The 22,200-nt window shown below is 40.3% G+C and overlaps 1 pseudogene; it reads right to left on the bottom strand.

Moving 5' to 3' along the window:
* Nucleotides 1–12,434: 12,434 nt before the first annotated feature.
* On the bottom strand, nt 12,435–15,163 carry LOC107655720 (uncharacterized; annotated as a pseudogene).
* Between the last annotated feature and the right edge of the window lie 7,037 nt (nt 15,164–22,200).

Genomic DNA, 22,200 nt, shown 5'->3' with positions numbered 1-22,200 from the left:
AATAACATAGGTTTTATAGAAAATTGGACGAGATTTTGGGGCAGACCTGACCTGATGAAAAGAGATGGTCTTCATCCCTCCTGGGGTGGTGCCGCTCTTCTCTCTAGAAATATGGCACATAGTCTTAGAGTTTGTACTTGACTAACTGTCAGGAAGCTCAGGAAGCAGACAGACTGGCTAAACCGACTGTCTGCTAGCTGCCTCACGTCACAGAAATCTCAGCACATTTGGTTCTCGAAAAATGCAGTCCGGTACTAAAAAAGCACCCAGTTCCGACGGTGCGTAAACGGCAAAAAGTGGGTAGTTCCACAATTAGTTCTGGTACTATGAAAAGGTTCCCGCGGTGCGAAAGGCCCTTATAGAGACTGTGTCTGTTCCCCGAACTAGAAAATACAAAAAACATCCAAACCAATTTAAGAGTAACAATTTAATACAAATAACAAATAAAAAACAGATGTAATACGGATAAACAAATGATAAAGCTTGGCTTATTGAATATCTTTCTACGAATGATATGATCACTGATCATAACCTAGATGTGCTCTGTTTGACAGAAACCTGGCTAAAACCTGAGGATTACATCATTTTAAACGAGCCTACCCCCCAAGATTACTGTTATAAACATGAGCCGCGTCCAAAAGGTAAAGGGGGAGGTGATGTTTGTACTGGCTACTGTATACAGGCCACCAGGGCACCATACAGACTTTATTAAAGAATTTGCTGATTTTGAGGAGATCACGTGACCCACCGATAGCAATGGCAGTGTAGTTCGATTGCTCCCTGACTCGGTATTCTTAATCTGTTTTTTTTCTCAGTAAAGCCGGGCTCACACTGTGCGATTTAAAAAAAAAAGTCCTTTAGGATTGTACTTGTCAGACTGTACGAACATGATGATCATGTCACACTGTGGGATCTCAGTTTTCATTAATGTCAGACTGTACGACAGTCAAGACGTGTTAAAAAAAGGGAGCGCGCAAGAAAACTTGTCCCGAGTTTTACCTTATCAACCCATACACGTTCAGTGACTGCGAGCTGCATTGCACGCGGGGCTGTAATGTTGGCTATCATTAAAAGTATATTAATGGCGGCAATACCGGCGTATTTATGCAGAATAGTGCAAGCAGCACTACACACCCACATGAAAACAGCAGTGCAACCGGTGTTTATCATAGCAAAGGCAACGGATCAGATGAATTCCGTGAGCGGAGGACGAGAGCACCAGAGTTTATGCGGTTAGAAGAAATTTCTAGCATTAATTCTGATCATGGCTTGTCTTGAAAAACGAAGACAGTTTGACGTTTGTCGTAGGAGATGTCACACTGCAGGACTGTGCGCCAAATCTTCTGACACGGCCAGAAGTTCGTCGGAGGTCAAATTTGATCGCAACGTCGTTAATCGGCTGTCGGTGAACATGTCAAACCAGCGATCAAAGACTACAGATTTAGCCTAGGATTATAGGATTCTTTTAGGATTTTCAAAATTTGTCTCAGACAACCAAATCGTGGCCAAAATCGCACAGTGTGAGCCGGGCTTAAGACTATCAACATTTGGTTCGTTTTTGACTGTTTTTCTAACGGGCTACGAATGAAGATGGCAAAACGTCAATTGGCACTGGCTTCGCCGGAGAAAAAGTGAGTTAAAGACCCTAATTATGTTCCCGAGGTAGAACTTTGCGCCATTGTTGCTGACGAGTTAAAGATGCACCTTAGCTTCGTCAGGGAACTGTTTAAAGAAGAATTTGCCCCGATTGCAGATAGACTTGGAGTTCTGGAAGAGGATGTTCGTCTGATAAGAAATAATTTTGACAACATGCAAACAGCTCTTCGTCACGCAAAAAAAGACACCGTGGAGGTTAAGCTAGCAGTGGACTCCCTTCAGGAAAAGGCAAGAATCGAAGATTAAAGCCGCCAGTCCAATATCCATCTAGTGGGGCTGAAAGAGGGGGTAGAAGGAGATATACAGATTCATCTTCCTAAATAGATTCCCTCTCTTGCTGGCAAAGTAATGGAGATAGAAAGAGCCCACCGTATTTATAGCAGTGAATGTTCGAAATCAACCCCTCGTACATTCATCTTCAAGATGCTGCATTATCGAGACCGGAATGCAATCCTGAATGGAGCCCGAACCGCTGGACAAATTCTTCATATGGGAACGCCGCTGCTTTTCTTCCCAGACTATAGCACCCACACGGCATCTAAGAGGAGAGTGATGGCATCGGCGAGGAAGACGCTAACTCAGCTGGGGATATCGTCCTTTTTGGTCTACCCCACGGTAGTGAAAGTTACTCACCGAGGGAAGATTTCTCTTCTCGAGACACCGGCGGAGGTTGAAAAGTTCGCTCTCAATCTGGATCCCGCTACAAATTCTTCTCTGAAGAAAGCTGTAGCGGTTATGTTACGAGAATCCGAGGTGAACGAGGATGAATCTGCAGTTTCTATGGAGGACCCTGCGGAGAAAATTTGATTGTCTCTTCATCCGGAAAATGACCGGGTCAGATGTTGACGGACGAGCCGGACTGCTAGGTTGGCCGCGTATCCAAAGACTGTTACTTTGAGGGCAGGTAGAAGAGTGTGTTTTAACTCTTTGCTTACTGCCGATTTTGTTACTGTTCTTGTTTTTGTTATTCTGTTCTATGCCCGGGACTGTCCACGTAAGTTTAATCGGTCTAGTGTAGGCCTATATATTTGTTTGCGTAATATTTGTATGTCTAGATGCATATGCATATGTTCTGATCACCGTTATCTTTGTGGAGGATTACTATGGTCCTCCCGCCCTAGTTCTGGTTGGTGTGGATTGCTTTTCCTTTTTAATATATGGATATAAATATTTTATCATGGAACGTTAATGGGTTAAATAGCCCTATTAAGCGAACCAAATGCTTAGATTACCTAAGATGCAAAAAGGTCTCTATTGCCCTTATACAAGAGTCTCATTTGAAATCAGCGGACGTGCATCGCTTCCAAAATAAATACTTTAAAGTGATCTCTTCCTCTTCGGCTGTCAACAAAACTAAAGCGGTGCTGATAATGTCTAAGCGTAATATTGGTTTTCCAATTATAAGATCCGGTAATGATACAGTAGGCCGAATCACTTATGTTGTTGTTTCCCTAAATAATACTAAATATGCTTTTATGTCTGTATATGCACCCACTGAGGGTGATTCCTCCTTCTTTCAAGAATTATTACGTTTAGTTGTGAGTTTAGAGGACTGTCTTGTGGTGTTAGGGGGTGATTTTAATGCTGTGTTGGATCCCCAGTTAGATAGATCTCATGCCTCTAAGTCTGATTCAATGATCTCTGGATATTATTATTAATATATAATAATATAATTATATATAGATATAATTATTAATTCATTTTTGCGACATTCCAATACATGCGATGTCTGGCGTTTAGAAAATGACAGTGCTAGTGTAACCCAGGTTACCAACATTCAACTGAGCTGGGAGTAGTTATTAGAAATATTTGAAATGTTAAAGAGATCTCTTTTATTTTATTTTATTCCCTCTGGTTAGCTTCAATGTAATTTATCCACACTGTAACCCAGGTTACCAACACTCAACTGAGCTGGGAGTAGTTATTTTCATGAGCTCTGAAACGGCCAATAGGAGTATATTGTATATTGAAGAATTGACCAATTACGAGTGAGAATGTTGGATAGCATTTTTCGCACGTGCTTAGTGCGTGCTCTCTCTCTCTCTCTCTCTCTCTCTCTTGCTTCGTCGGAACAGAAGTGAACGGAGGCATTTCAGGTCTCTCCGATTAAAATGTAAGAATTTGATTAATCGAGTAGAAATATTTGATTAAAAACCAAGTGATATTCGCCCAGAGACACTGTATCAAGACTAGAAGTAAAGTTGATGTAAAAAGAGACTGTTAAGTCATTTTGGTATCACGCGATTGCAGAGAGAAGGCCTCGTTTAACACATATGGTGTGTTATCCAATAATTAAAAGTGTTTCATACAGAAGCAAAAGACGTTTTCAATTGGAAATTAATTTCATGAAGTTTATGAGTGAAAGACCGAGTGGAAACTGAGATCGTTGGAGCTACAAGGGATTAAAACGGTCAATCTCATCCGTGGTCTTGGTGAGTTAACAATGTTATTTCATGTGTTAATCTGTGTAAAAGGTTCACATAAGTGAAATGTGAAAAAGGATGCTGTAATTGAGTTCATTTATGAATCGTGAATGTATGTTGCAAGACCACATGTGATACATTTATGCTTGTGTTCATTTGAAAAATGAGATTGTCATTTTGTTACTTTGTTAAACGTAGTGATATGTGCTTGTTCTGAAAATGATATTAATGACGGTTTTATGACCTTGTTATTCAAGGTCAGGTTTTTTTTGTTTTTTTTTTTCTACTTCTGATTCGGTTTCATCGTTGCCCTGTCGAGTGTGTCGGAGCTGACGCTGTATGGAGATCGATGCTTCACGGAATGGAGTCTCTGGATTCCCGGATTTCGTCCAAACTCTCGTGTTCGCGGAGGGAGTGAGGACTGGCGAGCCTCAAGGAGTTTTCAACAAGTGCTACTGAGTGATATTGGCATTGCTGTTGCCGAACTGGACGGTAGGAAAGTGAATTAGTAGCACAAACACCGCATTTCATGGTTCTCTTTTGAAAGGATCTAATGGGAGAGACTGAGTGAACAATTTCATTGTCGCTAACTAAATGGAGCCATATTCACAAGTTTGTGAATGAACCTCAAGTACTGAATCACAAGACTCTTGAAAATTGAGCTTTGAATTCATATGTGAATTTATTCAGTTTTATTTGGGTTTTCGTCCTAATTGTGTTTTCCCCTCTAATTTGATCAAGTGTGTTTGTTTTTTATTTTATTTTATTTTTTTCCATTTTACAAATTTGAGACAAGAAAGGGAAATTTATTCCTTGCAATTCAGAAAGTGTATCAAATAAGGGTTAAGTTTAAAAATGTTCTGGAATCAAGCTTTCACTCAAAAAGGTGAACACACTAAGTTATTGATGCCGGTTTAATTGTTTTTATTTATTTATTTATTTTTTAATCTGAACAAAGGATACAGTCCTCATTTTGTTTTTATTTTTCTCCAGAGTAAACAAAGAAATAAGTTAGTGATTCCTAAAACAAAAAGACCACACAAAAGGTTAATTTCATTAACTGATGTGAAGTTGTGGTTGAAGTGTGATGGTAGTTCTCAATTGAGTTTTCTGAGTTTTCATTTGAAGTCTTTGAAATCTATAAAAGGAAAAAAAGAGAAGTTAGTGTCAAAACAACTTGCACTGAAATAGGTTTTCTTTTCTTTGGTTGAGAAAGTTACCCATTGTATTTTTTATTTTATTTTTTTTTCCTCATTCCTCTAATTGATGCATTTGAATTGCTAAGTCAAACAGTTGCTTATGACAAATAACACTGAGTTGAATATCTTACCGTGTCTGAGTGATTCATTGTTGTTGTTGAGCTCCCTATTCTCCGTAGGCGAACCTGAACTTCTGAACACTGGTCATATTCAGAACCCATCGTGTCTGCAGTACTTGGTGCAGCGGGTTACAAACAGAAGAAAGAAACTCATACAGGTTTCAGACAACTTGAGGGTTAGGTAAATGATTAAAAAAATGGTCAAAATGGTATGATTGCAATTAAAAATGTTTCTATTTCAATAGATTTTTAATTGTAATTTATCCCTGTGATGGCAAAGCTGAATTTTCACCAGCCATAACTGCATAACTGCAGTCTTCAGTGTCACATCACAAATCATTCTAATATGCTGATTTGGTGCTCAAAAAATGTCTTATTATTATCAATGTTAAAAATGATTGTGCTGTTTAATATTTTTGTGGAAACTGTAATATATTTTTTCAGGATACTTCGATGAATAGACAGTTCAAAATAACAGCATTTTGTTGAATTCTTTTTGTAGCATTATAAATAAAGTCATGATTCGGTTTCATCGTTGCCCTGTCGAGTGTGTCGGAGCTGACGCTGTATGGAGATCGATGCTTCACGGAATGGAGTCTCTGGATTCCCGGATTTCGTCCAAACTCTCGTGTTCGCGGAGGGAGTGAGGACTGGCGAGCCTCAAGGAGTTTTCAACAAGTGCTACTGAGTGATATTGGCATTGCTGTTGCCGAACTGGACGGTAGGAAAGTGCACAAACACCACAAACACCGCATTTCATGGTTCTCTTTTGAAAGGATCTAATGGGAGAGACTGAGTGAATGTCGCTAACGTCGCTAACTAAATGGAGCCATATTCACAAGTTTGTGAATGAACCTCAAGTACTGAATCACAAGACTCTTGAAAATTGAGCTTTGAATTCATATGTGAATTTATTCAGTTTTATTTGGGTTTTCTTCCTAATTGTGTTTTTCCCTCTAATTTGATCAAGTGTGTTTGTTTTTTTTATTTATTTTTTTTCCATTTTACAAATTTGAGACAAGAAAGGGAAATTTATTCCTTGCAATTCAGAAAGTGTATCAAATAAGGGTTAAAATGTTCTATGTTCTGGAATCAAGCTTTCACTCAAAAAGGTGAACACACTAAGTTATTGATGCCGGTTTTTTATTTATTATTTATTTATTTATTTTTTAATCTGAACAAAGGATACAGTCCTCATTTTGTTTTTATTTTTCTCCAGAGTAAACAAAGAAATAAGTTAGTGATTCCTAAAACAAAAAGACCACACAAAAGGTTAATTTCATTAACTGATGTGAAGTTGTGGTTGAAGTGTGATGGTAGTTCTCAATTGAGTTTTCTGAGTTTTCATTTGAAGTCCTTGAAATCTATAAAGGGAAAGAAAGAAGTTAGTGTCAAAACAACTTGCACTGATATAGGTTTTCTTTTCTTTGGTTGAGAAAGTTACCCATTGTATTTTATTTTATATTTTTTTCCTCATTCCTCTAATTGGTGCATTTCAATTGCTAAGTGAAACAGCTGCTTATGACAAATAACACTGAGTTGAACATCTTACCGTGTCTGAGTGATTCATTGTTGTTGTTGAGCTCCCTATTCTCCGTAGGCGAACCTGAACTTCTGAACACTGGTCATATTCAGAACCCATCGTGTCTGCAGTACTTGGTGCAGCGGGTTACACTAGGGATTATACATTATTTTCAGCTCGTCATAAGAGTTATTCAAGGATTGATTATCTACTTATGTCCCCTTCACTTATTCCCTATATTAGTAAAGTTAATATTCTACCAATTATTTTATCTGATCATTCTCCGATAATTACATCTTTAACCCCTGCATCGTTGGGCGCCAAACGCAACCGATGGAGATTTAATACCTCCTTGTTGCAGGACTGTACATTTGTGGCTGATTTACGCAGCTCTTTGACAGAGTTTTTACAGATTAACAGAGATTCAGCCTCTGACCCCCTGTTATTCAAAGACTGATTATCTACTTATGTCCCCTTCACTTATTCCCTATATTAGTACATTTTATATTCTACCAATTCTTTTATCTGATCATTCTCCGATAATTACTGTACATCTTTAACCCCCGCATCATTGGGCGCCAAACGCAACCGATGGAGATTTAATACCTCCTTGTTACAGAACTGTACATTTGTGGCTGATTTACGCAGCTCTTTGACAGAGTTTTTACAGATTAACAGAGATTCAGCCTCTGACCCCCAAGTATTATGGGAAACCACTAAATGTTTTATTAGGGGTAAATGTATAAAGTTTTCATCCTTTAATAAAAAGCGTAGGGAGAGCCGTAAATTTGAATTAGAAAAACAAATTGATCTACTAGAGAAGGAATTAAAAGATAATTTTTGTGAAACCAAAGCCAAAATATATTGAATTTTTTGACAAAATTAAAAATGGCCGATGCCCAAAATGACTGACATGGGAAAATTTGATATGGTTCGACTCAGCATGATGCACCGAATCTAGAGAGACCAGTTTTGTTATTTTTGGCCAAACCATTCAGATCTTATAAGCAAAAATATGCATTTTTCATATCTCCTGACCACTAGGAGGCACAGCGCCGAAACACTGCAGGTAATCTGAGGTCATGCTTGTTATAACACACACCACGTTTGGTCTCAATACGCCAAACCGTTGCGGATATATAGCCTCACATGCATTTTTGCGTTCTTTTTGTCAAATTCGTTCGTGTGTTATTAGAGAACGATTGAACGAATCAACTTGAATTCCATACATTTTTGCCAGCATGGCCTGAAGATGATCCGACCCAATTTTGGTGAAAATCAGACAAACCATCTAGGAGGAGTTCGAAAAAGTAGGTTTTACGAACAATTAAAAATAGCGAAAAAACTAAACCTTGCGATTTTTGAATTTTGGTGTTCATTCGACATGGCATGAGCCAAGGATTCAGAGGAAAAAAATCATTTTCATTTTGTGCCTTATAGTTCAAAAGTTATTAGCATAAAGAAATTGCAACTTTGGACAAGTGGTGTCGCTAGAGGGTTGGAGTTAGAGACTCCAAACTTGCTGTGGTTAATGTTAAGATGGCGCTGTACAAAAACGGTTTCGTTTATCGACACGAAATCCATAACTCTTTGTCAGCACAGTCTGAAGATCATCTGACTCGATTTTGGTGAAAATCGGACCAACGAGTGGCGAGGAGTTCGAAAAAGTAGGTTTACAACATAAATCAAAATGGCCGACAAGCAGTACAGATTTGTTCAATAGGTGACTACGCACCTTCGGTGCTTGTCCCCTAATAATAAATGTTCTTAAATCAGAACTAAAATCCATATATTTACATAGAGCTGAATTCATCATACATCGTACCAGATAATCATATTATTTTCATGGAGAACGCTCTTCAAAGCTGTTGGCTTTGAGGTTGAAAAATAGTTAATCTAATGCTAGTATATCGGCTATTAGACATGAGGGCTCAGTATATACTCAACCAAAGGATGTAAATAGAGTATTTGAAAACTACTACCAACATCTGTACACTTCTGAATCCAACTCTGACCCAACAAATTTAGATTTATTCCTTAAACATTTAAATCTTCCCAAATTAAATGACTCTCAGCACAACATATTAGATAGCCCTTTGACAATCGAGGAATTAAAATCCGCCTTGGATTGCATGAGTAGTAATAAAGCTCCTGGGCTAGATGGGATTCCCCCAGAGTTACTGAAGACATTATGGGACATAATAGCGCCCTTGATTCTTAAATCTCTTAACTTTGCGTTAGAAAAAGGGGCTTTACACAGGGACCAAACCGCAGCTTTAATAATGTTGCTGCTGAAGAAAGGGAAGGATTCACTAGAATGCTCTAGTTACAGGCCAATTAGCCTTCTATCCACAGATTCAAAGCTGATGGCAAAAGTCCTAGCTTTAAGATTGGATCGATGTATAGGAGACCTGATTGACTATGATCAATCAGGCTTTCTAAGGGGTAGATTTGCTGCAGATAATGTACGTAGGCTTCTTCATATTATTCAACAAGCAAACTCATATACAGCTTCCTCTGCAATCCTTTCTCTGGATGCAGAGAAAGCATTCAACTGAATTGAGTGGAGCTTTTTGTGGTCTGTCCTAGAGCATTTTGGGTTTGGCTCCTTTTTTCTACAAGCAGTCAAAACTATTTATTCTGAATGCTCAGCCAGAGTGCTCACTGGTTCTTACATCTCCCCTTCCTTTTATTTTGGCAGGGGTACTCGTCAAGGTTGTCCCCTGTCACCCTTGCTTTTTAATTTATCATTAGAGCCTTTGGCCCAAGCAATTCAGACCTTACCCACTATGATTCCGGTCAGTGACCAGTTTAATTATCTCGGAATCAGAGTTTTTCCTTCATTATCTCGCATTTCCAAGTGAAACTATCAGTCTCTTCTGGATAAGATTAAGAGCGATCTTCTGTGTTGGTCGCCACTCTGTTTGGCTCTTCATGGAAGGATAGCAACTGTTAAGATGAATATACTTCCGAGGCTAAGCTTTTTATTTTCAGTGTTACCTCTGAAACCACCTACTGGCTATTTTAAAGAGATCAATACAGCAGTATCAAAATTCTTGTGGAATAATAAACGGCCTAGAATTCGCCTTAAATCTATGCACAGACTAAAACCTCATGGTGGCTTATCCCTACCAGATTTTTGGTCCTATTATTTAGCATACCAGATGAGACCACTTAGGACGTGGCTAGACGTTGACTCCCATGGCAGGCTTTAGAAACTAATATTATATACCCATTGCGTCTACAGGATTTACCCTTTACTGGAAATTTCTGGAAAAGTTTGGTCCAATTATATGCCATTCTATCAAAACCTGGAAAGCAGCAGAAAAGATTATGGGAGCTTCAGATTCTTACAGTGCCTCTACCCCCATTTGGCATAATAATAATCTTTGTACTGGTAACAAACCGTTCGTTTCCAAATGCTGGGTTAAATGTGGTATTTACACTTTAAAAGACCTGTACAATGATTATGGGCTCAAGTCCTTTCAGATCCTAAAGGATGAATTCTCTCTCCCAGGATTCTCCTTTTTGCTGTACTTAAGATTAAGATCTGCACTGAAAGCTTACGGAGTACCCTGGTCGATTAAAATATCTCCTCATCCTATGGTAAATTGGCTAGATTCTAGTATGGCTTCTAGAGGTGTTGTGAGTATAATTTATAAATCACTTGTGGTATGACAGTATTCAAACATTCCGACTGAGGGTTTCTGGGAAAGAGAACTTAATACCGTGATTGATTGGGACAATGTCTGGGGAAATTGTTTTGCTACCGCTAAAAACCCAGCTCACCAAATTATTCATTATAAGTTAATCTATAAGGCATATGCCACTCCCTGTTTATTATTTAAAATGAAAAGAAAGTCTGACCCCCCACCTCTGTCACCTGTGTAATAGCTCAAATCAAGGTACATATATACATATGTTCTGGAACTGTTCCCGAATTGCGTTGCTTTGGTCCTTGGTACAGGACTTATTGTCAGACCTTCTGAAGACTCGGATCCAAAAGGACCCACTGCTTTTTCTTTTGCTGGATGATTCGTCACTCTCATTGTCTGTCAATCAAAAAATGATTCTGTTTGCTGCTCTTACTGCTGCCAAAAAGGTTGTTTTAAAATTGTGGTTGGATCCATCTACCCCAGTTAGACTGACGTGGATGTCATACTTGCTGGTCATTGCCCTTTTGGAGTGTACCACAGCCAAAATACATGGTGCCACCAGAAAGACAATACAGTTTGATTGGACCTTATTGATACTTTATCAGGCCTATTGAAATCCTGAGATGTACTTGTTTTGTAACATTTTATTGTATTTTTTATTTTTTTTTTGTGTGTGTGGGCAGATCTCGGGCTCTGCTGTAAAAAGTTACAAATCAAAAATGTTTAATAAATAAAGAATCAAAACAAACATTTTTTTTGCTGATTTTATATACGAGTTAGTGCTGGCTGCAGATAACGTTTTAATTGTTGGTGATTTTAATATCCATGTTGATAATAAAAAAGATTCATTGGGATCATCATTCATAGACATTCTGAACTCTATTGGGGTTAGACAACACGTGTCATGACCTATTCATTGTCGAAATCATACTCTAGATTTAATACTGTCACATGGAATTGATGTCGATGGTGTTGAAATTATGCAGCCAAACGATGATATCGCAGATCATTATCTAGTCTTGTGCAAACTTCATATAGCTAAAACTGTAAATTCTACTCCTTGTTACAAGTATGGTAGAACCATCACTTCTACCACAAAAGACTGCTTTGTAAGTAATCTTCCTGATTTATCTAAATTCCTTAGCATATCCAATACCTCAGAACAACTTTTCTTTTCTAGTATTTTAGATACGGTTGCTCCTTTACGCTTAAGGAAGATTAAGGAAAACAGTCTGACACCGTGGTATAATGAGCACACTCACACCCTAAAGAGAGCAGCCCGAAAAATGGAGCGCAGCGTGGAGGAAAACAAAACTAGAGGTATTTCGTATTGCTTGGCGGGAAAGTACCCTTGTCCTACAAAAAAGCATTAAAAAACTGCTAGATCTCTATCGCATAAGATAGTGTGCTATAGAGCCCCTGTTCTCTTTCCACAATTCCACTCATTCTCTACTATAGGAGAAGAAGAATTGTATAAACGTGTTACATCATCTAAACTTCTGGTGCTTCCAGAAGTCATAGATCCTCTTATGACTATTATTAATCCGTCAATGTCATTAGGACATGTCCCCAAAACCTTCAAACTGTCTGTTAATAAGCCTCTCATCAAAAAAACACAACTTGGCCGCAAAGAACCAGTTAATTACAGACCTTACGTCTTTTCTGGCGCTTCTGTAAAAATCACCTTTATTTATTAAAATTTGTTTTCTAATTTAATTCAACTTTAAATGACTCTTCGAATTTACAGTATTTCTGCTTTAATAGCGAATCCTAAGATTAGTTGTATTTTAATTTAGATATTAAAGTTTTCTGGGTATCCCATACTTTAAATTATTCGTTCATCAGGGACCCAGGACCTTTTCTCGTGCCCCAAAGGGTCACATGCCTGGTTTTGGGGAACAAAACAAATGGTTAATAAAGATCTTTATTGGGGCATCTCCCACACCAGAAGAACAGGTTATATTTTCTTTATTCTTGTCTGTTCTATTGATGTGGGAGTGAAACCATCTTACCAGTCACACCAGAAGTATTTACATGGATGTCACATCAAACAACTAAGGATAGTAGATTTGTGAGTTTTGCATGGCCTGAGGGGAAGGAGAGGGCGTGAGGAGTCAGGAACTCAGCATGGGGGGGAAGAGAGGAGGTTGAGCCAGGTGTTGTCCTGCGCTCTTTCTCACAGATCCTCTCCTCAGATTAGTGAATTTTATTGTTTTATCACAGGATAGGAATCTTGAATTCAGTCTTGGTAAAATCCATCCTTACAGTTCCGCCCTTGGCCCCTTGGGGCAGATTCAGAGCAGTCCCTAAGGGGCCATTATCTATGGATTTCTTGTAGCTTGCTTACGGTTGTAGTTTTTGTAGTGCTGGTACTCTTAGTGGACTGAGCGCGATGGCCACATTGGTTGAAGTGCGCATTGCGCGGAGAAGACATCTGAAGTAGCAGCACTGGATGAGAGTGAATAAGAAGATGAGCACACTGGCGATGGCGCATCCGCGAAACATCCAATCCCACCAGGTGTAAGCATACCACGCTGAGCAGTTAGAGGAGCTGGACAGGATCTCTGCAGTCTTTTCCGCCAGATTTGCTTCCACTTGTACTTGGTTGAGGTGGTATTCAGTCTGTAAAATAATCCCTTGAACTAAGTCCATCGTGTTGACCAAAGCTTGTGTGCTTCGCTCCTAAAAAGTGTCCTCCCACCATGGGGAAACATCTACGTCTAGTGGTACCTTTCCCAGGATGTTTATCTGACCCATTGAAAAGTTCTCTTTCACTTCCAAGCATAAAGTGTGGTTCGCAGGGCAGGTCAGACCTCCGTAGGTGAAGGAATTCATCTCACTTATGACACACCACTGGGTGTGAGACACTTCAACAGCATCAGAATGGCCATGCAAAGACTGCACATTAATGAGCTTAGAATCATTGGGAGAAAAAGGTTGTAAAGTGTTGCAGGTACAAATAATGTAACTAGATGTTTCATGACAACAGGTGCGAGTGGTAAACAAGGTTTCAGTGCCCTTCAAAGTCATATACCCCGTAAGATGGTCCCATTTTATGATCTGATCCTTCACTACTACGCCGATAGAGCGTATGGTAGTGGAATTTAGGAAAACTTGATCTGGGTGAATTAGAGGGAAAGTGGCAAAAAACCCAATACATCCAGTACATTCATTTCCAGTATACATCATTAATGTTGATAACAATTCAGAATAGTTAATGTTCTTCATTTTTTCTGATGTAAGCCATCTTTGTAGATCTAAAATTTCAATAAGATCATTTAAAACATGTCTAGGTGTCTTGTGAAGACGAAGATCTAAAATCTGTTGTCTTGCTGCAGTAAACAAATCTTGTGCAAACAATCTACAGGCTAAGTCATGCTCGATGATACAGGTCTGATTGAAAATTGTTTGACTGGTCGTCAGACGCGCCTGCGCTTCAGATCTGACCGCTTTGATAATATTTTCATTACTATTGGTGATGTGTTGAAAACCAGTGGCCACCTGATTTGCCAACCATGTTGAAAATTGAGATTGACCTGTTATTTTGTAAGTGTTGGATATAGAATTAATTGACCCAAAAAGGCCTGCTATATTTCCAAACAGGTCTCGTTTGGTGCAAGTAGGTGGAATTTGGACTGCAAGTCTGTTTTTGTAATCAGAAACTATATCATCGATGCGTGACTGTAGCCATGTATAGGTTTAATCCTTACGGTTACAATGTTCTACATAAGCAGACAAAATGTTAGACATGTTATACGTCACGTGTTATCACAAGATTGACATCATGAAGCAAAGTCTTGTTCATATTTCCTTTGATAAGGCCACCCGGAGGGGTGGGATATAATTTTGGACACTGCATGGGCTTTCTATATCCACAGGTGGTTAGATTAAAGCAATGATGTAAAGTCCATGAACAATTATGAGGGTTAGTAAAATTGTCCATATTTGCCTCACATTTTCCCACACAGTAGGGTCCTTCTTTTCGTCCAGTCCAAACAAATGTTTTTAAATTGTTTTTAGATACAGGATTTGTTAGGTTAAAAAGAAGTTCAGTAAACTTCAAATGTGTATTAGTATGTGTTGTAGCATGCATGCACCTATATGTTGCTGGTTCTAGATAACATTTTTTAGGATCCTCGCCATAGTTGTTGATTTGATATAGTATGTGCTTACTACCAATTTTTGAACCTGGGTATTCTTTAAATTGATCCCAGGCAGTAATGTTATGGTGAAATTTTGGTGCGAGTGTGTAGCCTGTGATGTCTGTGTCTGGGGGATGGGTAGAACCTGTCTTACAGCAGATTTTAGTTACACAATTTGGATCCGGTGCTAATCCGGGGGACCATGTGACTATTTCTTTGTATGTAATTGGAATGTAAGGTGTGGATGGCCCCTTGGTATACTTCCATACCCATCTCCCGCATCCTAGGGTGTATGTGAGTGTGACCCGTTGTCCCAATCTGATGCAGGTGGGTCCAGATACCACCCTGGCATCTGGCCTCCATGGAATTGCAGTGACTGTCCTATAGAAAAGAAAGATCATTGAACCTTTGAACAGTTTACACTGGGACATGTGGTACCATCTTAATTTTCCTCTGATGGTCACGGCCACACAGCTGTTACAAACAGCTTTAATTTCATATGGCCCATGCCATCTAGGGGAAAATGCGTTTTGTTTTACAAAGACGCGTACCATCACAATGTCTCCTTCTGAAAATTTTGTTTCAGAGATGAGGTTAAATTGCGCATCATTTGTCAGGTCTGACTGTTGTCGTTTCAGATCAGCCTGAGCGTGCAACACCTTCAATCTTTCTTGCAATTGTACCAACACAGTCTGCTGCGTTGCGAGCATGAGAGGCCCCAAGTCTGCTGGGGAAATTTCTGGATCAATGGGTAATTTCATCACCCTTCCAGTCATAAGCTCATATGGGCTAATGCCTGTAGCTTTTGATTGGGTTGCTCGCAGCACAGTCAGAACAGTGGGTAAGGCATCAATCCATTTATTTTGGTGTTGGGCTATCTGCTTAGAGATATTTTCTTTGATTGTCTGGTTTGCACATTCAACCATTCCAGAACTCTGTGGTCTGTATGAAATGTGAAATTTTTGCTTGATGTTCAACATTTTGCACATATTTTTCATAACTTGTCCAGTAAAATCAGATTCAATTTGAATTGGTGCTCCCCAGAGGGGGATTATTTGGTTCGCCATCACACGTGCCACTGTATTTGCAGTGTTATTGCGAGTGGGAATTGCTTCAACCCATTTTGAGAATTTGTCAATTATCACGAGGCAATAGCGATACCCCCCTTTGGCACTGGGTAGCGGACCAATGAAATCCAACTGTAAGGACTCCCTGGGTCCTTTAGGTGGTTCTGGCCTGCGCAGATTTGTTCGGCCTAGCTTTCCCTGGTTAACTGTGACACACACCAGACAGGTGTTGCACCATCTTTCAATGTCAGCTGTCATTCCTTGCCACCAAAATTGTTTTTGTATCAATTGTGCTGTTTTTGTTGCAGACACATGCGCATAATCATGATACAATTTTATTATTGGTTTTTGAAGCACTTCTGGAACAACAAATTTTCCATCTCGGATGACTATGCCTTCGATTACGTTAACCATCTGATCACGTTTCAAGTGTAGCACAAGTTCTCCATCAGAGACCCACAGATCTTGTTGATACTGTTTGAGGTCAATGGGCGTAACTTGAGCCGCACTTGCCACAGAAACAGAGGCTGTTTCGTTTTGCCATAGGTCACCTTTCACTGCTGCCAGCTTAGCCAATTGGTCAGCAATATTATTGTTTTTCTCATGCACATCTGGATTTTTGTTGATGTGCGCACACACTTTTACAACGGAAATGGGGGTTTCTCGTGCTTGTATAGCTTGCCAAATTGCAGCTATAGTGTTGAAATGCTTTATAGGCGTTCCGGCAGACGTGAGGAAATTTCGTAATTGCCATTCAGCCATAAAGTCTGTTACCACGCCAAACGAATAACGGCTGTCAGTATACACGCAGAGCGGTTCAGGGTGTGCCTTGATCGCTTCTAGCAATGCAACGAGTTCAGCTTCTTGTGCGGATATGTTAGATGGTAATTTAAGCAATAACTGCTGTTTTGCATCTGTATTGGGAAGATGAGGGGTCCACACTGCACAGCCAGTATAGAAGTGACCATTTTGGCAGAATCGAGAACCGTCAATGTACACCTGCACTTGGCCTGGTAGTAGCTGGTCATGTACAAGGCTTTGTGCCTCTTGTTCAGGCTGGCATGTGTGTGGATGTCCCTCAACATCCCCGAGCAGATGTGGCAAAATTTGTGTGTTTTTTATTGTGATTTCACGCACTTGAATAGCGCCGATAATCAATGCAAAGGCGCCATTTACCATTAGGTTTTGGAACTGGCAAACACAGAGAATTTGTGGTTGAACTGCATCGCCGAACTATCCCTCTGACCTCAAGCTGTTTTACTATCTCATGAACAGCGGCCTCTGCCTCTGGCTTGATGCGATATTGTTTTTGTGGGGGAGGGGGCTCTCCCTCAATGCATACTTCAAAGTCAATGAGGCCGCAGTCGTGTTCATGATTAGTCCAAACATCGCTGTGTTTGTTGATGAGAAGTTGAATCGGATCTGTACTGGATATGGACATAATGCTGACATGGCTTCGAGGCAGGCATTTCTTTGCTGTTTTGTTAGTTTCCACTTCAATTTGTTTTTCAAAACAATGAATTACAAAGCCATGCTTTCTCATGATGTCCATACCTAATACAGTTCCTTCACTGTTATCTGGTAAATACCAGAATGGTTCGTTTAACACTACCATGCCTAAATCGAGCTGAACTGGCTGTGTTTGAGTTGCTGTCATCAAAGTATCGCCTATACCTTTAATCTGGATCGTTTGCGTGCTTAGGGGTAACAGAATGTTTGTGCAGGAGCAGGCGGCGGCGGTATCAATGAGGATGTTAACTAACTGTCCTCCAAGGTTAGCTCTTATTTTGATTCGATTGCCGCTTTTGATAATACTTCCTACAGCAACGGAGGCCACGCACCCCTATTGGGGATTGTTATATTTTGCTAGCAGGTTAGCAAGGTCTGCTTGCAGAAACCTGTATGGGTTATTCGGGTTTTTAGACTGTTCTTCAGTTTGTTTTGTGCCGCTTTCTGGGGTGTTACTTTTTATGATCAAATTCTCTAACTGACTAAGGATTTCGCTGTCAGCTTTGGAATGTATCTTCTGACTATTTTGGGCCCTTCTTAGCCTAAAACAATCTTGAGTAATGTGATTATTTTTTCTGCAAAAGTAGCAGTAAGGTTGTGATTTGGGCTTCAGGTCAGATTTTTTAGCACCTTTCCCCTCAGCTAGTCATTGTGTTGTTGAAACGGAACAAGCTTTGGTTTGTTTGAGCCTGTTTTCTATTTTGGAAGCCCAATCCACCAATAACCGGTAGGTATTCTCAGACGGATCGGCTCCATGAACTAGCGCTTGCTGAATGTGAGGCCCTGCATTATTTTTCAGGAGTTGAAGTAAAACTTCCTGATCGCGCTGTGCATCTTCTAAACCCGAGTGTTCTTTGTAAGTCACCCATAAACGTTCCGCATAAATTTCAAATGGCTCTTTGTTGGCCTGTTTTATTTCCAAAATCCTATTCCACTCAGCGTGTGTTGGTCCCCTTAGCTCTAATAGAGTCTCCCTCAATCTTTCATACATGTTGTTTTCATTCTCACCTTCTTGCTCGACTACAATTTCTCCAGATCTTAATTCAGGGGACATTTCTGGTTTTAGTTCCTCTGGAATAGTTTGGAGAGCAATTTGCCAAACATCTCTGACCTCTAAATTATATACTGATGCCTGTAGCATTATGTTGTCCCAGTAAGGTTGGAAAGGGCCTTTTCTTGGCATCATTCCCACAACTTCTTTGTGTTTAGTGCATTCTTCGCAAGTTAAAGGACGGCTAATAGTAGTGACTTCATCATCTGCGTTAGTCATTGTTTTAAGTACAGCAACTTTCATTGTTTTTCTGAGAACAGCGCCAGATTTAGTTTGAGTCCTTATTGGACTGCGCTGCCTCTCTTCGGGTCTATTTGGGCGATAATACATGTCACTCGCGGGTTCTGAAGAAGGATCACACACCACCGAACTAGGTTTTGTCCTTGGAGTTCGATCAGAAACCTCTGTCAGGGACAGATGGTCCTTAACGTTGCTTGCTATAGCTGCAACATCATCTTCATCGCTATCACCGTTTAGCTTGCCTCCAATTTTAGAATTTATCGCCGCTATTTTGACCGCAGCTACGGGAAACCCTGCAGACCCGCAGCACGTTTCAAGAGAGGATGTGTATTTTTTATCTAATTGCAGCTTCTTTTCAAGCCTTTTAATTTGCGTTTCCATCGCGTCGCCCTGTCTTGGCCAAGTTTGTTTTTCATACACAGATGCTTCAACCTGTGCTCTGAGCTTTTTTAGCTCATCTGATCGCGTTGCTTCTAGCTCTTTTATGTTTGCTATCATGCGTTCGTTTTCTGCAATAGTTGCCAAATCATTTTGACGTAGCATATAAACGATCGCAATCAGTAGTTTTCGATAGGAAGCTTTAGTTTCCAATTTTTGTCCTTCGGTAACGTACCAGGCTAGAATTTGGTCATTGTTTCAATCAAAATCTACTCCCTTGTTATGCAGACGAAAAAGGAGATCTTTAATTTGCAAGGCAAGAGTTTCCATTACATCTCTGTCTATACTCGAACTACCATTTCCCTGATAAGCCATGTTGTTTCTCTATTAATCTCAAACACCACCGGGTTTTCCGGTTCCGGTCTATCCTGGGTATACCGACCCGTTCTACAAATGTGTCTATATGAGGTGCGTCTAGGTTTTCCCTCAAAAGTTTCTAAAAAGACAAACAAAATGGACTTACCACAGCAGCTGCAGACAGAGAAGAAGCTCAAACCTCATGCTCCGTTTGGATCTGAATTGTTGTGCCAGATGACGTCACTTGCCTGAGACTGGAGGATCACGTCGGGGTCACCACTTTGTAAGCTCCACCTGTTGGCCCAAGGAAGGATGTCCAACAGCCTGGTTGAAGGTATTCTGCGTGTACGTCTTTTCTGGTGCTTCTGTAAAAATCACCTTTATTTATTAAAATTTGGTTTCTAATTTAATTCTGACTCCGTGTATAATTTAATCTGACTCCAACTTTAAATGACTCTTCGAATTTACAGTATTTCTGCTTTAATAGCTGATCTTAAGATTAGTTGTATTTTAATTTAGATATTAAAGTTTTCTGGGTATCCCATACTTTAAATTATTCGTTCATCAGGGACCCAATGCCGCTCAGAGATATGTGCCTCGGGTTTGCGGTAAACTCACGCACGCAAACTAGCCAGTCTGATCTTAATCAGAGGGTGTAATAAGTTAGCTAATACCTTTTAGTCGGTTGCCTACTGCTCACTCTTACAAAAAGTGTATTTAATTTAGCCACTTCCATACATCTTGCTAAATCAGTGATAGACAGAAATCAAAAAGTCTTCAGATGAAGTGCCTAGTGCTCCTTTCATTCACGAGCCTTCAGTTTGTTCTATCCTGGACACAGATTTATGGTAGCATTAGCCTCCTATGATTTACTGGTCATAATGATTTCAGGAGAATCCAGAATAAATCAAAATTGAACATTTATTTTGCCAGGCAGGATTAAACATCAATTAAAAGAAGGATAGTAGATTTGTGAGGTTTGCATGGCCTGAGGGGAAGGAGAGGGCGTGAGGAGTCAGGAACTCAGCATGGGGGGGGAAGAGAGGAGGTTGAGCCAGGTGTTGTCCTGTGCTCTTTCTCGCAGATCCTCTCCTCAGATTAGGGAAACATGGTGTTAGCTTTCACTGTTATGCTGATGATACTCAGCTCTATATTTCTTCGTATATATAATGTATAGTCGATAAACTGGATGACAAGTAATTTCTTACTGCTAAATTCTAAAAAAAAAACAGAGGTGTTAATTATAAACCCGGAAACCATAAATTAACTTTTGTCTGGTCGTGTAACCGAACATGAACTCTTAGCGCAGTCTGTCACAACCAAGGAGGCCATATTACAACTTGCAACCATGCATGTAACTACCCCAGAGACAGCACATGAACTTTATTGTTGCCCCAATTCAGCCAAGGAAGCTGTTTATGAACTCTCATCCCTGCCTGTAACTGCCATGGAAACCCTAAATGAACTTTCTGTATGCCCTGTTAATTCTGTCATTGCCAAAAAGACCACTAGTGAACAATCTATCTATCCCACTTCAGTCAATTAAGTTAATTTCGAACCATCCATTTGCCCCATTGGCCCAGTCATGAGCCCGGAAGATGTAAATGCACTCCCTGTCTGTCACATTAACCCTGTCACTACTATAGAGACCATTCATGAAATGTCTGCCTGTTTTGTTTCCCCAAACTGTATTTCCTGTTCCGGTCATTGATGCCGTATATGCACTGCCTGTATCTTGTATCTCAGTTTTCCCTAGGCCCCAGTCCCCGCCATGGGATCCGGATCACTCTGGTCCGCCGTGGTGGTCTGCCGACACGCCCTGGTGGGCTTCTGCTCCGCCTGTTTGGATACTGTTTACCCCTCGCCTGGATCATCGCCTGTGTTTCGGATTTACCCTTTGTATTACTCTGTTTGGACTTTGTTCGCCGGAGATCTACCCCACGCCCCTTCACTGGACTATTCTTGTGTCTTGCCCTCAATATATCTGTTTGCCATCGTCTGACCCTCGCCTGTGCTGACCACATACTTAAATAAAGCTTGCGAATGGATCCGCATGTCTCACGTCTTGTTTGCCCATAACAGAATACTCGGCCACACAAGGATCCAGCGGCTTCTCGGATGGACATTGGCCAGGTATGGATACGGCAAGAATATTGTTAGCCCTTAGACAGGGCACACGATCACTGGAAGGCTATATTCAAGAGTATTTAGCCATTGCTCATTATTCAGATCTGCCGGACTGTGTACTGTTAGACTTTTTTTGCGAGGGTATCAATGAACCTTTGAAAACACTATTAATCCATGAAGGTCCCCGTTCTTCTCTAAGTAATTTTATGACTCTGGTCTTCTTTTCCCATCATCCATTGCACTGATCGCACACAGCTGTAACCAATCACACACACACACACTATATTACACCCACTCAGATCCTTCTCAAACTGCCGAATATTGTTTGCGTTTATCACTAGCCTGTGATAGCAACGTTACGGAGCCATCCTGAGTTTGCCTAGTTTCTTATCTTGGTCTGTTTCGCCTGTTTAGTCTAGTTGTGGTTTTGGATATCTTGCCTGTCTTTGGATTGCCCCTCTCGTCTCGCCCTGTTCGGATACTGTTTACCCCTCGCCTGGACAAATACCTGTGTTTCAAATTAACCGTTTGGATTACCTTGTTTGGACATTGCTCGCTACAGATCGACCACGCCGATGCACTGGACTACTCTTGTGTAGGGGTGTAATGATTCACTCGTTTTATCAATGCATCGATTACAAACCCTGACGATGCATATGCATCGATCTTGAAACATGGATTTTGAATCGTGAATCGTCGATTTCGGACAGTAATCGATTTAAAACGCTAAGAATCGAATGAATCGCGATTTCTA

Source organism: Sinocyclocheilus anshuiensis, unplaced genomic scaffold (assembly GCF_001515605.1).
Source record: "Sinocyclocheilus anshuiensis isolate Anshui unplaced genomic scaffold, SAMN03320099.WGS_v1.1 scaffold1583, whole genome shotgun sequence".
Classification (NCBI taxonomy): domain Eukaryota; kingdom Metazoa; phylum Chordata; class Actinopteri; order Cypriniformes; family Cyprinidae; genus Sinocyclocheilus; species Sinocyclocheilus anshuiensis.
Note: the sequence above shows the minus strand (reverse complement) of the source record. Positions and strands in the feature narration are given on the sequence as shown.